Source organism: Nannospalax galili, unplaced genomic scaffold (assembly GCF_000622305.1).
Source record: "Nannospalax galili isolate Female #2095 unplaced genomic scaffold, S.galili_v1.0 scaffold412, whole genome shotgun sequence".
In the NCBI taxonomy this organism is placed as follows: domain Eukaryota; kingdom Metazoa; phylum Chordata; class Mammalia; order Rodentia; family Spalacidae; genus Nannospalax; species Nannospalax galili.
In genome coordinates, this window is record NW_008331547.1 from 629,307 (window position 1) to 646,913 (window position 17,607).

Here is a 17,607-nt window from a genome sequence, read left to right on the forward strand (position 1 = left end):
ATGTGTTATAGAACACAGGAACAAATCAACCAGCCAAGCTAGGCTACTGGTGGGACAGACATGTATTCCAGACTTTGTGACGGCCCACACCATTGGTTTTCACACTTTCTGTAGAAGATCTTGTTCTAGAAGGAAACATATAGACCTCTAGTGCACAAATACGGTTCTCTGTTGTAGTTTTTTCTTTCTAAAGAGTCCAAAGATATTAGCTTTCCATGTCCCTTACCTCTATCCCCCACAGCAGTGGGGCATCTTTGTACCTAAGACTCCCTAGAACACAATTTGAAAAGAAAATCTGAGAAAAATAACTAGTTCTCAACATTCCTTCTACTATTGGGGGGGTTCTTTTTTTATTTTATTTTGTGTGTATGAGCATTTTGCCTGCATGTATGAAAGTACATGCATGCCATGCAATGCCTACAGAGGCCAGAAGAGGGTGTTGAATCCCCTGGAACTGGAGTTAAGGATGGTTATTAGCCATGATGTGGGTGCTGGGAACCAGATTCAGATCCTCTCTGCAAGAGCAGCCAGGGCTCTTAACCACTGAACCATCTCTCCAGTGCCAGTTTTCAACATCCTTATAGTTTAAAAAAGTACTAAAAGATGGCAGACATTAGGAAAGTAAGAATGAGAAAGAAAGCATGGGGTAGTAAAATTAAGACTCTGCCTCATCATGGATCAGAGGAGCGGCGTGCCAGCCTCTCCTCAAGGCACGACATCCATTCTTGGCTGCACCCTTGGCCTTTGCCGTTCCTATTTATTATCATGAAGTGGCAGCCAAGGTAAATGGAAATGTAGACATCAGCAGTGGCAATCTGATAAGGATCAAGACAGTAGACACACACACAAGCAGACACACCAGGCAGGAGGCCCAGCCCTCCCGAGAGCTCTGAGGAGTGCTCCCAGGACACCGCTCCGCTTCTTCACATCCTACTGCAATATCTGGCTTCCTGGAGCAAAGGAAGGCTCAGTTTTTGGTGGAATTGTTTAGCTGTTTCTCATCGTTTGAGCTAGGCTGAAAGCTTAAGTAATAAATCATTTGTCATTGTTTATCATCAATAAGGAGAAGAAAAAAAGCCATCCCACAAATTTATCAGCACCAACCTATAAATACTGAGATGTGAAGTTTCATGTAGTCCAGGGACATGTTCATACAAAGTTTTGGGGCTGTTATTGCTTTAGGGAATCTGATTTTATATGCATGTATTCTCTAGGACACTTACAGTGAATCTGAACAAAGAATTCTGCTTTTGTTTATTTAAAAAGTGAAACTCAGGCCGGGTGTGGTGGCGCAGGCCTTTAATCCCAGCACTCAGGAGGCAGAGGCAGGAGGATCTCTGTGAGTTCAAGGCCAGCCTGGTCTACAAAGTGAGTTCCAGGACAGCTGGAGCTACAGGGAGACCCTGTCTCAAAAAGACAAAAAAAAAAAGTGAAACTCAGGGCTGGAGAGATTGCTCAGCAGTTAAGAGGCTTGGCTGCTCTTGCAGAGAATCTGAATTTGGTTCCCAACACCCACGTGGCAGCTAACAACCTTCCTTAACTCTAGTTCCAAAGGAATTGGACACCCTCTTACGACCTCTGTGGGCATTGCACACTACACAGGTGGACTTACATACATGCAGGCAATACACTCATACACGTAAAATAATTTTTTTTAAGTCAAACTGAATTAACTTTTTCTGCAAGCTTCTTATTGCCCATGTCATGTGACTCTGACTAGCTGGTGTTACTAAAGGACAATCATTACACCAAGACAGTATATGTGCCTTGGGCTCTATCAATACAGTGTTTAAAGATTACTTGGGAGCTATAGGTGGTTTGATGGGTCAAACAGAGAAAGCTAATTTTGTAATCTATTAAATGAAAAACTTCATGATAAAAATATGAATATAAATACATGCAGCAGCAGAGCCCAGGCCCACCTCTATTTGCATCCTGCTTTCTAACTCTAAAACTATCCTAACAGCTTTATTCTAAATGGAAAGACATATGCAGTTATGTTTCCTGTATTAGTTCATGCCAAGAAATAAAGCTTTTCACTTGTTAGAACCCGACCACCATCTTGCCTAATTCCACATGGCACAGTGCTTCTTCAAGTTTTCCCCAACCAAAACCACAGACAGGCACATTTCAAATCAAAGACAGTTTAGTATGGAAACCTCGATATGGGAAGTAGGGCCAACTACTGTTCTTTGAATGAAATCGTCAGATTCTGTAAATTTTTTGCAGTGCTCTCATGATAGAAATGAAACATTTAGAAAAAAGTTCAGGGTTCTAAACAAATCACGTTTGCTCTCCAAGCACTAAGCTGATAAAAGCCACTTTCTCTACCATCTAAAAATTTAGCTAATTTTTTCACTCCACAGCAAAATCGATACTACCTTGCCTCTAACCAATAGCATATATCAACAAGCCCTACACTTAGTTTGATGTATGTGTTTTTTTATTACTTTAGGATCATATGAAAGCAATATATAGTCAATAGGAACCATACTTCCAATTTTGAATTCTAATGCTTCTTCAGACTAGAAATGTGCTTTATGATACTGTCTTGAAACACTGAACAGTCAGAGAGCCTCAGCTCCCAACCACCTGATCACAACAGTGAATAACACAGACTCTCCAGTGTACTGTGTTGATAAACTATGATGCTCAGGGTGTTGGGTGTTTTAAATGTAAATGCCTCATGACATTTAATTTACAATGGGTTTATCAGAATATAATCATATAGTAAGTTCATCTGTAGACCGTCCACAAAACCACCCTCTAGGAAATAACCCCAAGTGATCACAGCATAGAAGGGAAGATGTGTAGGATTATTCAGATATGGCTAACGGAATACTTTCATACATACCTGTATTATCAGAGGGAAGGACTGAAGAAGTTGGAAAAAGAAAAAGAGGAGGAAGGGAGAAGAGAAGGAAGAAACAATTCCTTTTGCACATACTATACTATGACATATATAAATGTTGAGGAGTTATCATGGGCCACGTAATAGTAATTAAACAGTCCAAGCTAAAAAGGATAAAATGCTACTTTTGCACAGAAATTACTCAGAAGATGTCCTTGCTTCATTTCTGTTGCTGTGATAAAATGCCCTGACAGAAAACTTGAGGAGAAAGGTTGTTTTAGGTCACACTTCCAAGTTGCAGTCACATCACATCCACGTTCAGAACAAAAATAAACGAATTCCTGAGTGCTTACTGCTCAGCTCACTTTTTCCTGCTCAGTCCAGGACTCAAAGTCAGGGAACAGTGCCACCCACAGTGGGCAGATCTACCTCAATTAGCTTAATGCAGTCAACACAATTGCCCACAGATATACCCACAGGCCAACCCAGTCTAGACAATCTCTCATTGAGACTTTTCTTCCCAGGTGATTTTAGATTGTATCAAGCTGACAATTAAGAACAATCAAGACGATTTTTGTTGTTTGTTTTTTAAACTACAGCACCTGCAGACATATTTGATCTTGTGATAGATGGCACCATGACATGTGATCATGTGACATGGCACCATGAAAGGAACACTGACACGTGTATCAGCTGCAATATTCTCTACAAGTTTCCTTTCCTTATTTCTTGATGCTCTGGTCTGTGCAGGGGAGTTTTGTCCCCAGTATGACAGGGTTGAGGTAGTGGAGCTTTAAGAGACGGGACTGAATGGAAGGTTATCAGGTCATGAATTCTACCCTCATGAGCTGACTAATGCTGGTCTCAAGGACTGGTCTGGATCTTGAAGGAGTGAGCTGGTTCTGAGAATATTTTTAAAGCAAGGTCACTCCATGTGCCTGGTCTCTTCTGTGCTTATCTGTTCACTGTGTATATTGTACTGTGACAAAGTAAGCTTCAGCAACACAGTAACTGATTGAACCTTCCAATCACCAGAATCACGAGACAAACAGATCTCTTTATTTGTCAAGTACCCAGCTCGGAGATTTTCTTATGGCAACAAAAAAATGAATTAATAATAAGTAAAATATTTTAAACACAGAGATAAGTCTTATGCAAAAGAATTCATCTTACTTAACAACAATGAGAAAAAACCTTCAGCTTAAGACTCCACGCTGCATATTTGGAGCATGTTTTATTTCCTACAATGCTACAGATTTTGTCTTTTCATTCCACTTGAATATCGTTTCCTTGAGGGCAGGGACTGAATGCTTCTTCCCTTTCTGCACAGTCACTGCTCACCGTTCCTTTTCGGGCAAACCAAACCACATGGCTAAGGAGCAGGTGAGAAGGTCTTACACAGTGGCCAAATTAAGAAACCGCAGAGTAACCGTAGCCATCTCTTCTAACAACATAGGGAACCTTGACTTTATAATGCAGATCTTTGTAACAGATGAGTTATTGGCAACTTACTGGTGTTTACGTCATTGTTTTAACTCCAATCTCAGGGCAAATAGGAAAGTAAAGACAGAGAGACAGATGGAAAGACAGAGGGAAAGAGGGAGGAAAGCAAAGTGAGCTCTTATGGGGCTGTAGATAATTTAGTCAGCAAACAGTTGGCCATGAGGACCAAAGTTTGATCCCCAGAACCAAAAGCCAGCCCTAGGCCACACTTGTGATCCCAGTGCTGGAGATGGTAGACAAGAAGATCCCGGGGCTTGCTGCCAGCCACTCTGACTGAATTGGTGAGTTCTACGTTCAGCGAGAGTCTGTCTCAAACAATGTGGATGGTTAGTGAGGAAGGGCAGCACGGTTGACATTTGGCATCCACATACATGTGCACTTACACAAACACACGTAAACCCCCTATACTTACACAAAAGAAGGAGCCCTTAGAAATAAATCTTGACTATGTTACAGTATTAATGAAAGGATTAGAAGAATCTAGAAGTCAAAGTCTCCCTGAATAAGAGGATAAGACAAACGTGGAAAACAGGAAGGAGAAAGGAGCTACAGAATAAAGCGATGAAGCCCAGTGTCTGTCTGACGGGAGTACCATTAAGGGAAACAGAAGCTGGTCACGGTGACTCACACCCACCTGGAATCCCTCAAGTTCAGAGGTAGAGGCAGAGAATCAAAAGTAGGCTATCCTTAGCTCTATGGAGGCTTTGAGGCCAGGCCAGGAGGGAATCCTGTCTCCAAAAACAAAAATAACAAGAGAACAGAGAGAGGCAGGGAAGCGAGAGGAAGAGGAGAGAAGGAGGAGGAGGAAGAGGAGGAAGAGGAGGAGGAAGAGGAGGAGGAGAGAGAACGAGGAGGAAAGAAAAGTGAGGGAGGTTGGGGGAGAGGACAAAAGGTGATACAGGAGGGCAGGGACGCAGAGCCTAGAGAAACACTTTCAAAATAATCAACTGCCTCCAGGCCAAAAGTTGGTACAGTTTCACATTATTTCAAGTACCACTCAAGATTTTAAAAGCATTATTAAATTTGAAAATCAATAAAAAAAAAAGATACCAAAAGTTTATTGAGAAAAGGCAACGCAAGGAACCTAGAATCCAGCTTGTTCTGAAAGCCTGTATTTCTTCATCAGAAAGAAAAAAAAAGATCAAAAACCACAGGGTCAAAAAACTGTACAAGGTTATAGGTTAAGTTTGAAGCAGACTGTTACGTGGTTTCAATCAAAGATGAATAACGTTTTCATTCAGCTCTCTGCATTTGACTCTTCATGGAGAAGCAGAATGTGATGGGAGAATCCTGAGCAGCCGGTAGTGGGAGTGACAGTATTTGCTTGGATATGGCACTAGCTACTGACTTTCCATTTGCAGCAGCATCCTGAACACATCAACATGGAAGACTTCAAAACAGTTACGCAGCAGAGCACTAACTGCAGTGACAGGAAGGTGTGTGCACGACTTAGTCACGTGGAAAGGGTACATACGGAGAACTGGAAACGGTGATCAGCACGGTCTGTATCTTCATCTCATGAAACAGAATTTCCTATGTATTCTTGTTAGTAATCTTTATCTGGCAGCAGTTTGAAAGGGATGCTTGTTTTGGTTCATGGTTTGGGGGATCTCAGTCCTGGGTCAACCAACACCTGTGCTGTGGGCCTGAGGTGAGAGAGAGCATCCTGACGGTGGGCGTGTGGGAAGGGAGGCTGCTCAGTGTGGGAGAGGACCCTGTTCAGTGTGGCAGCTTGGAGGCAGAGGCAGAGAACAGAAAGACTACAGGAACAAGACAGACCCAGAAAGGCACTCCCCAGTGACCTGCTTTCCTTACTTGGGTGTTACCTCCTAATCACCCATTCTGAGACTGTGTCAAGTGGTTAGTCCATTGATGACTAGCCTATACCATCCAATTACCTGTCAAGAGCACTACCAGCTGGTGACCAGGCCTCTGACAGAAGACTTTTGGAGGTGATACTTCATAACCAAACTACAACCACTGGAACTTATTTCAAGGACAACTGATACAGGGCAAGTGAGACCGTGTAATGGGCAAAGGCACTTGCCCCACAAGTCTAATGACCAGAGTTTGATCTTCAGAACCCAGTTAAAGGTAGAAGGAGCAAACCACCTCATCCTCTGAATTCCACCGGGGTCATATGGGCTCAAACACACACAATAATATTAAATTAAAAAGCCAACAATCATTAAAAATTGGATTAAGGACCAGGTGTAGTCGCACACGCCTTTAATCCTAGCACTTGGGAGGCAGAGGCAGGCAGATCTTTGTGAGTTCGAGGCCAGCTTGGTCTACATAGTGAGTTCTGGGACAGCTGGGGCTACAGGGAGACCCTGTCTCCAAAAAGACAAAAAAAAAGGATTAAGGAAAATGGAGAAGAATGGAGACAAGTCTGTGCAGTAATGCTCAGACTATGATCGCTTCCTTTGTGTTTGACTCAACGTCACCATATTGGTAATTGACAAGAATCAAGAAAAAAAAAAATCACAAGCTACGGATTAGTTTAGAGAGGCATGTTTATAGGAAACAAACTGCATGAGAGATTAAAATCTGTCATTTAGTTTACAGTTAAGCTAAGATGATTTTCCTCCTGACAGTGTCTCCCACAGGGATTTCTGAGGCTCATGAGAACTGTTAGCTGCCAGGTTCTTTATGAGGGCGCCTATGCTCTCAAAGGGTTACTCTCACGTCACATGACTAAGAAACTATGCAATGATTTTACCAGAGGGGGCATCGGCATCGTCAGAACACCAGCCTCGGCACAAAGCGCACTCTCGAATGCTTGCCTGGCCGACGAAAGATAGTCACCCAGTACCTTGCAAACCTCTCCGCTCTAATACAGATTCCAGGCTTCCATCTCGTCACACTTTGCATGAATTTTTTTCCAGAGATTCAAGCAACTCACATGAAGAAATCTTTTTTGTTTTCAACTAAAAGAAAAGTGGACAGGTGGGTCCCACGAAGCTCACTTTGAAAATGTTCAAACTAAGCTAGGCGTGGTGGTGCATGCCTTTGGTGCCAGCACTTGCGGGGCAGAGGCAGGCAGATCTCTGTGAGATCAAGTTCAGCCTGGTCTACATAATGGGTTCCAGACCAGCCAAATTGGGCCACAGGGAGACCCTGTCTCAAAAAAAAAAAAGGAAGGAAGGAAGGAAGGAAGGAAGGAAGGAAGGAAGGAAGGAAGAACGAACGAACGAACGAACGAACGAAAGAAAGAAAGAAAGAAAGAAAGAAAGAAAGAAAAAGAAAAGAAAAACTATTTTGTAAGAGAAAGGAGTGCAGAAGGCAGGGGATGCGTGAGGTGGGTACCCAGGGCAAGACCTACCCCATAAAACCCCAGCAGGCCTAAGGCATGATGTTCCGCATGGTGTGGAGACTGTGGGTGCTGCTGCTATTTACGTCCTACTCTGAGGAGATGATCTCAGCCTACAAGGTGAGTTTAGCCTGTGCCCTCCCATTGCCCATACCCCTTGGAAGAAAGGCCTGTGCCAGCAAGAGGAAGCCAAGGCTTCATTGGAGCATCAGGTAGAGGTGCTGGAGCCCTGGATCATCTGGGCAGGCCCATCAGAGAGTGACTTGGGAGCACGGATAGTTAGTTGCACAATCGGGAGGGAGGAAGGGAGGGAGGAAGGGAGGAAGGGAGGGAGGGAGGAAGGGAGGGAGGAAGGGAGGGAAGGAAGGGAAAAGATTAGGAAAGAAAAAAGGAAAGGAAGTAAGTTATAGAACTTAAATGTCAACACTATCACAATGAACTAGAATCAAAATTCCTTGTCTCTGACTTTTTGGCACAATCACAAAGTGGTCTTGTATTTTAGTGGCATTACTGTGGGAGTTCATAAAGTCACACAGAACAGACCCACATCCAGAACATGATGTCATGTTTGCGTTTAGTCCTCCGATGGTTTCATTCAACCTACTTGAAGAACAAGATGAAACACTTTGCTCCAGATCTAAGTACATCACACACATTTTGGAAGAGACAGAGCAAGTGTCAGACAATCTCACTGCTTTCTACTGACTTCCCAGGTTTTGTTTTTTAACAATTTTTTTTATTTATTACTTTTATTTTATCTGTATGAGTGCATTGCCTGTATGTATGTAAGTGCACCTGTGTCATGCAGTGCCTGTGGAGGTTAGGAGAGGATGTTGGATCCCTTGGAACTTGAATTAAGGACAGTTGTTAGCTACCATGTGGTTGCTGGGAATCAAACCTGGGTCCTCTACAAGAGCAGCCAGTGCTCTTAACCACTGGGCCATCTCTCCAGCCCCAAGTCCCGATTTCCCAGGTGTTTTCATAGACTATTAACACAGAGAAAAATAAACTTATGGGTTGAAGAGGAAAGTTTCTAGGTAGAATTCCTTACAAATAAAAAAAAATGTTTTTAAACTCTATACAAGCTTTAGTACTTACTGAATGTTTGCTCTTCTAAAGATTCCGAGAGTTGCAAAAAATTCTTTCAAGGGAAAACAACAAAACTCAAAACTCAAGTACTGGGTCTCCCCCCCCAACCCCAGGGAAGAGTTTACAATAAACAGAGCTGGTTTTGGGGGAAGGGCAGAAGCTGACAGAGTGCTCATGATAAGCTCGTGCTGACAAAAGCATGAGGTCACTTTCAGAGTGGTCGCCACACTGGCCCTGCGTCTCCCAGAGAGACAAGTGTCCCTGAGGAGGTGGCCTTCCATGCCAGGTTGCTGGAGGAGGAAGCAAAGCCTGGGAACTCCCTCAAGCAGTATGCTTTGGCTACACTTCCTAACAGCATGCAGACAGGAAGCGTAGGGCTGACCAAGGGGCAAGCAGAGGCCAAGGCCGAAGACACACTGCACTCCGAGGCCCGGAAAGACCGGAAGGCATGTGGGAATTATCTCATTATTCCACTGAAGGCTTCAGGTGGCTTTACATAAAAGCAGTGTTCTCAGCTACATGCCTGGGCCCTGTATCCTTCCCCTTCTCCAAGCCCGCTCTTCTTTTCTGTTTAAATCTCACAAGTCTTGTTACAGAGCAGTGGAAATTCCCTAAATATAAATTAAGCAGTATGTCTATCCAAGAAATTCTTGTTGACACTCAACCAGTAGTTTGGTATTAAAATCCTTCAGATGATGCTTGGAAGAGTAAGATTTTATGCTGTATGTCTTTATATTATTTTCCTTCTTAAAAACGATTGTCCATTATGTAAAGATTATTTATTGACAATGAGACACACTGTCAATACAGATTTAACAGCTAGACTAAAAGGTCACACCTCTACGAAATGACAATTATGTGCCACTGTAAACTACTGTGTGTACAGATTTCCCACTATGACCCTCATCACAACTGTGAAAATCCTTTTTCACAACCCACCCCTCTAGGCCTTCTTGCATCCCTTCAAGGGACAGAAATACGGACAGGATCAAGACAGGCTAGATAAGGCCACATGAACCCTCATCCCCAAATCCTAGGGATGGAAAAACTGAAGCTGGCTTCTTGCTTACATGACCCAGTGATCCTAGATTGGGAGGTCTTTCCATGACAGTCAGTCTACACCAGACTCTTCATCTACCTCTCCATGTGTGTTTCAACCAGGGTCAGCAGCAAGGAAAGGCATCAAATGGGGCCTCCAGCACTGTCACCTGGGAAGTGCCGCCCGTGACCTTTATGCACATCTCACCAGCCATGCTTGACCTCAAAAGAGGAACATGCAACTGTACCAGGTGTCCCCAGTGAAGGCCACCAACACCTTTGTAAGCACCCTTAAAGGCCACAGGAGTTACAAGGGCTTGAAGGAGGATCAAACCTGCAGGAGTGCCTGAAGACTTCCTTGGTTTACTTGCTAAGGGCCTCACTCTGTGGCCCAGGCTAGCCTAGCACTATGTGGCCTCCTGCCTCAGCCACCTAAGCCAGGATTACAGGTGTGAGCCACCACACCCAGCCATAGCCCTGTATTAATGACTTTTTCCATCCCTTTGACAGAATCCCCAACTGAAGCTGCTTATGGAGAGAAGGGCTTGTTTAAGCTTACAGTATGAGGATGGCACAGATGGCAAGGTGGAAGGAGCCTGAGGTGGCTGGTCACACTGCATCCGTAGTCAGGAAGCAAGAGATGAATGTCACTGCTCAGCTCATTCTCTCTTTTAGTCCAGTACCCTAGCCCATGGAATGGGGGAGGTGGGAGGATGTTCCCTGCTCTGTTAAACCCTTCAGAAGACAGCCTCATAGACATGCCCAGGCACTGTGTTTCCACCAAGCCGGCCATGGACATCAGTCATCACTAACTCTTACACATATCACCACAGCCCCTGTTGCAGAGGCTCACCATCTGCCCGGTTCCCACTCCTTGGGATTCAGGGTTAACTTGGCAAGTTAAACAGGAAATCTCATCTGCTATTAAAAAGAATAACAGGGGCTGGAGAGATGACTCAGTGGTTAAGAACACTGGATGTTCTTGCTGAAGAAAAAAAAATAATAGGGACAGAGAGATGACTCCTCAGTTAAAAGCACTGGCTGTTTTTACAGAGGACCTGGGTTTCATTCCCAGCACACACATAGTACCTGTTCTAGTTTGTTTCTCCATACTCTGACCAATACCAACTTGGGGAGGAAAGGGTTTATCTGGCTTACATTTCCCTCGTCACAGTTCATCAGGGAGCCCAAGGTAGAAACTCAGGGCAGAAACCTGGAGGCAGGAGCTGGAGCACAGGCCATGGAGGAACGGCTGCTTACTGACTTGCTCCCCTGGTCCCTGCTCAGCCTACTTTCTTACACAATATAGGCTCACCTTTCCAGGGGTGGCATTACCCACAGTGGGTTGGACCCTCCACATTCCTCAATAATCAAGAAAATATCCCACAGACATGGCCACAGGTCAATCCAATGGAAGCAATTCCTCAATTGAGGCTCCCTCTACCCAGGTGCCAAGTTGACACTAAAGCTATCCAGCACAATTGGCCCGTTGTCAACTTGACACACAAACACATCACTATTAAACCACCACCTTTCTATTTGTCCCCAAGATATGAGTCTAACAATATCACAATATAAGACAGTGCAACCGTAAAAGTCCCACAGTCCTTAAGAACTCCAAACACTTAAAAGTCCACAGTCTCTTTTAAAAGTCTCTTAACTACGGGCTCCTGTAAAATCCAAAACAAGTGCTGTCTTATTTCAAAAGAAAAGAATTGGGCACACCCAAGCAAAACCCAAGAGTAGCTCAAGGCTGGACATCTGGGAGTCACAATTTTCTGGACTTCAAAGGGTTTTGGCAGCTCAACTTCTCTGCCATCCACAGCACACACAGCTCATCTCGAAGACCCAGGCCGGCTAAGCAAAACCCAAGAGTAGCTCAAGGCTGGACATCTGGGATTCACTCACAATTTTCTGGACTTCAAAGGGTTTTGGCAGCTCCACTTCTCTGCCATCCACAGCACACACAGCTCATCTCGAAGACCCAGGCCGGCTCCATGCCACACCTGCTGCTGTCCTTGGTGATCGTCCCACGGTCCTGACATCTCGAAAAAGCTGGGGTCTCCACTGAAACTGAGGCTGCACTTTAACCAATGGCCTTTCCTGGCCTCTCAGGGAGCCAAACCTCAGCTGCTCTCTGTGACCCCTTCACTCTTTCAACACCAGAACCATGCAGGAGACTTTTACACATTACCAAGTCCTGCTTTCGGCTTGAGATGGAGGCTCAGGTCCCCTCTGGACCACAGCTTCTGTGTGCTGACCCTGAGGAAATACTCCCAGAAGATTTCACCACAGTGACACTGGTCTCTTGTTACTTATAGCTGGTTTTTCAGCCCCAGCTAACCAGCATCAATTATCCAAGTAAAACAAAGTTTTCACTTGAGCAGTTCTGGTCTCTTAATCACAGCCCCAGCTGACCGGAACACATGGAGTCTCAATTCAAAAAACAAAACAAAACAAAAAAAATCACAAACAGCCCTAATAGTTTGTGTTTCCATAATCCTCCTAAAACACCTAGGGTCAGGTCTGTCACAGCAATATCCAACTCTAAGTACCAATTTCTGTCCTAGCTTGTTTCTCCATTGCCGTGACAAGACACTCTGACTTGCATCAACTTGGGGAGGAGAGGTTTTATTTTGTCTTACATCTCCCGGGTCACAGTTCATCAGGGAGCCTAAGGTAGGAACTCAGGGCAGGAACCTGAAGGCAGGCACTGAAGCACAGACCAAGGAGGAACGCTGCTGACCAGCCAGTCACCTGCTCACTCCTCTGGCCTGTGATCAACTTGTTTTCTTATACATAGGTCCACACGCCCAGGGGTGGCACCACCCACAGTGGGCTGGGCCCTCCCACATCACTCAATAATTAAGAAAACACCAGACAGCCATGGCCACAGGCCAGTCCAATAGAGGCAATTCCCCAATTAGGGCTCCCTCTACCCAGGTGTGTCAGGTTGATAACTAAAGCGTCCAGCACAGCGGCTGACAACCGTCAGTAATTCCAGTTGCAGGGGATCCGCACAACATGGGCATATTTACATCCATGCAGGCAATATACTCATATGCATAAAATAAAATAAAAATAATAAAATTAAAAAGAACAATAATAGCCAGGGGAAGTGGCACAGATCTGCAATTCTAACACGCAGGAGGCTGAGACAGGAGGATTATGTGTTGGAGGTCAGCCTGAGTTATATCACAAGACCTTAAAGAGAAAAAGAAAAGGAACCAGGTGTGGTGGCGTACACCTTAAATCCCAGTACTTGGGAGGCAAAGGCAGGCAGATCTCTGATCCAGCAAAAAAAAAAAAAAAAGGACAAGGGGGGTAGGGGGGAGGGGGGGGAAGAGAAATATGTCACCTATGAATTTTGGTATGTCCCTGGTATTGTATATAACAAAGGGTGTGCAAACTCTATTAAGCTTGTTAAGACAGAGGTTCATAAAGATAAATGGAAAAAAATGTTGTCATTACTAGCCAATTAGAGGGGACTAAGGGGATTTTCATCACTCATCTACCCCTTATTGCAACTGTAAATTTTCTCCCATGAAGTATCAATTTAATATGAATAAGTCTCTCTTCAGTTAGTCCATACAGAATAGCAAAAGAATGTCTTCCTAAATCTCCCTTTCCCAAGAAACGGTCCAAAAATGTGTTATCTTAGAAGCTGAAGGTCAAATGTAAGAGGAGGCAGAAGAGAAACCTTATTTTCTCTAGCTCAGAAATACTTTCCTAGCATTCCTTCTCTGGTACATTAACCCTGCCCTACACCCTGAACTCTTAAGTGGGGAGGGGTGAAGGAAATTTATTGGAAAGAGACTTGGGAAGCTTTTAGTAATGTTAGAATTCTGCTTACTGTTTACTAGATACATGGAGAGACTTAAATAAAAAGCTCATGCCAACAGTATTTGTAGAAGAGACCAGCTGCTCTTGTTTATCCCAGCAGACATGGTTACACAGGACTCTGAGCGCCATTATTCAAGCTCAGTGAGCTACTCTGGCGACAACTGCACCGGCTTGAAGCATTTTCAGGTCCCAGAGAAGGGTGCTGAAGAGTTTATTCAAGAAATCTAAATCCTACCCAAAAGCTATCCACATGACCAAGAAAACTAGATATCACCATGATGCAGACTCCGCTCCTAAGTTGCTCTCCCCATTTCCGTATGCCCGCATCCCTGTCCTCAATGACGAATTCCATCCCAGGGAACAGGACGGAGGAGGCTGATCCTGATCCAGCAGTCAGTGGGTGTTGATGCTTGGATGAATTTAGAGCCTCCGTCCTAGAAAGCCTCCGGACACAGTCATTTCATCTGGAAGGCTTGAGTACACGGTTTTAAGTTTTACTTGTTACTTAATATTGATGAGAGACTGCTGAACTGGGAGGGAGCAGTGCTTAAGAAAACTGCCTGCTACTTGTTAAAAGGATTAGCGCAAGAATAGCAACTACAGAGCTAACGTTGTTAATGAATGTTTTCTAAGCACTGGGTTCTGAGCCAATGGCTTAAGCATCTTACATTAACCTGAAAACCAAAAAAAGAGGTGAGCACAGTGACTTTGTCCCAAAGATTTATGGAAAAACTTGAACAAGACTTAAGTCAGCTGATTAGGTCACCTCAAGACCAAGGTGTCAATGTGACATATGTGTACTGGCACAATGTGTGGGAAATGGTGCTTTGTCTCTGAGCTCTTCCTCTGGAAAATTCACAGCCCAGTCAAATCATGAGAGGACTATCAGATGTGTCCCATAGTAAGAATATTCTAGAATACCTAACCAATCCCTCTCAAAACCATCGTGGTCATCACCAAAAAGGAAAGGGTGAGAAGTCATCAGGAATCAGCCGAAGGGGACAGGAAGCACCATTGTGGTACTTGGGGGGAGATCCTGAAATCAGAAAAAGATATCAGGGATAAAATACGGGAATCAAAGTAAAGTGTAGAGTTTAGCCGATGGGAACAGTTCACTGTTGGTCCCCGAGTATAAACAGGGAGTAAAACAATGACAAGAAAGTCGGGTAAGAAGTCCACAGGCACACTCTTCACATCATGCAAGTCTTCTGCAAATTCATAAAATCTTAATTTAAAAGTCCCTCAGAGGTTGATGCTCCTATCACCATTATCGAACTAAGCAAAACAGGTTAAAGAGTTTCAAATTAGAAGCAACAGAATTTAAGCAACCAGTGGAACAGGGCCGCCAGAGAAGTCCTTGTTATTTTTCTATTACAAATGCTCTGTGGCAGATGCATTCAGTGGAGGGAGGGAACTCACCTTTGCTGTTCTCATAATGATACTTATTTTAGCGATGCTTTTCAGCACAGGGCCTATAACGTTACCTACTAAATATTCCATCTTTATTTCCATCATGGACAACACAAGCTGGCAAGGATTCAGGGCTAGAGGGTTGGGAACCCTTACACACTGTTAGTGGGAATGTCTAACCACAATAGAAATCAATGTGGAGGTCCTTCAAAAAAATCTAAACCAGAAACGGGACTACCACATGGCCTGCACTATTTCTTAGGTGTCTCCAAAGTCAGCTTACCACAGAGCTGCATAAACAGGCATGTTTACTCCTCCACTACTCACAATAACCATGCTGTGGAATCAGCCTAGGTCTGTCAACAAGTGCCTGCACAACACAAATGTGGTATACAAGGGAGTCTCATTCAGCCGGAAAAAACAGAATGGACCTTCGTCATTTGTAGGAATGAAGGGAACTGGAGATCATCATGTTAAGTGAAATAAGCCAGACTCAGAAAAATAAATAGCGCTCGTTTTCCTCATACGCAGGAGCTACACTTTTAAAAGCAGAAAGACTTGAAGGTAGAGGAGTTTTATTTGGGAAAAAGGAAAGGGAGCCCTGGGAGGAGGGGGCGGTCATGAAAGGGCGATGGAGGTGAGAATGATCCAAACACCTGATACGCATCTCATAATGAAAGCTGGTATTTTGTACAATATATACTAGAAAGAAAAACAAAAGAAAATTCAGATTAAATACTTTGGTAAGCAATTTTGAAGTTTCTCAATAAGGGAGGAAAGGGGGCTGGAAGAGATGCCAGTGGGTGATGGAATTGTTAACCTTGACTAAGGTGGTTAAAAATCTGATGGGAGTCTGGGGATGTGGCTCAGTTGGCAAAGTGCTAGCCTAGTATGTGTGATGCCCTTGGTTTGAGTCCAAGCACTGCATAAACTGGGCATGATGGGGGCACACCTGTAATCTCTGCCCTCAGGTGGCAGAGGCAAGAAGATCAGAAGTTGGAGGTCATTCACAGTTACACAGTGAATTCAATTACACAGCCTGCCCCCCGTCTCTCTCTCTCTCCCTCTCTCTCTCTCTCTGAGAAAATATTTTAAATGAGCAGTCAGTGCCATATGATGTTCACATTTAAACAAAATGAACTTGGGATTTTGCCAAAGGTTCGACAATAGTCCATGGACACGTGACTTCACAGTACCCCAGCTTTTAACCACTCTCCTATGTTATGCTCACATGTTCTCCTGATACACACACCGGATACTTTGTGTTGGGGAGCTCAGCCCACTGTGTAACAGAGGAGTGGGTTACAGGTTAGCAGCCCTTTGGAAGGCAGTGACCACACCAACACAAGGGGAGAGAGACAGACACTGGGTTTCTCCAGCTCCTGAGGCCTCTAAGACCAGCTGTGACCATTCCATAAACCTGAGGCATGCTAAGTGCCCTCCAAAGTACACATTTGTACCGAGTTATCTACTGGTCCAGTGCTTCCCACCGTGGGAAAACCCCAGCCTCCTCCCAGGAAGGCTCAAGTCGTCCAAGATATATTCTGTGTTTCCTTGGGACTTGCCAAAATCAGACAGTAGGATTCAACAAATCTTTCTAAATACTGTACTTAATATATTGTTCCCTGCGAGACTATAGAGTGGAAGTGTTCCAGCAAGTCAGAAAACAGGCTGCCTTCTGTATGTGATTAGATTAGGCTGCCTGAGACATTGTTCTCAAGCTTGTCTACTTACCAGCTTTTTCTTTTCTTTTTTCTTTTAATATGAAGGGCAAGTGGTTTTTTGAATCGGTGATTTTCCCACTCTGGCTTCATCTCAAGAACAGCACAGACTCTTATACTTCAAACTGTCCCAAGGCGATTACTTAATGGTACCATTTCTGTTTTCACAGGAGGGAAGGATGGATAGAAAAGGGTAAGATGACAATGACCAATTTTCCCACAGAATTCCAGCAGAGCAGGGAGAATGGGAGGTGAGCTGACTCTCCTGGTTCACTAGACAATGGAAACAGAGCTGAATCCAAAGTCTAGTGCCTGCCCTTCACCAACAGGAAAGACACAAGCCAAAGCCAAGAAGCTGTGATCCCTCCCCACACACACACATGCACCTGAAAAGAACTGGTGACTGGAACTGACCCAAACCAAATGCTTCCTTTCAAGAATTTTTGCTTATTTTTATAACTGGACTCATGAAAAAAGTCTTCATTTTGGAACCCTGGGTGATGCAGGGTGGATTTTAAACTTCCAATCTCATACAGGATGCTGATATGCTGAGAAGTCGTTTAGAACGTTCATTTCCAAGACCATTTAGGGGACAAAGAGGCTAGACATCCAAAGTGTGTCTTATGGTTGGATTCCTGGGAGCTCAGAGAAGCCTTTAAATTCCTAAACAACCATCTCCGCTTCTGTCTGAATCTTTTTGCCTTACAGCAAAACAAACTGAACCTTGGGCTCCAATTTATGTCCTCCCACCTCACCCTTCCAGATGGGTGGACATGGGTTTCATCACACTAATCTCCAGCCTTCAATTCCCACCCACACTCCCCAAAGGACACCTGCTG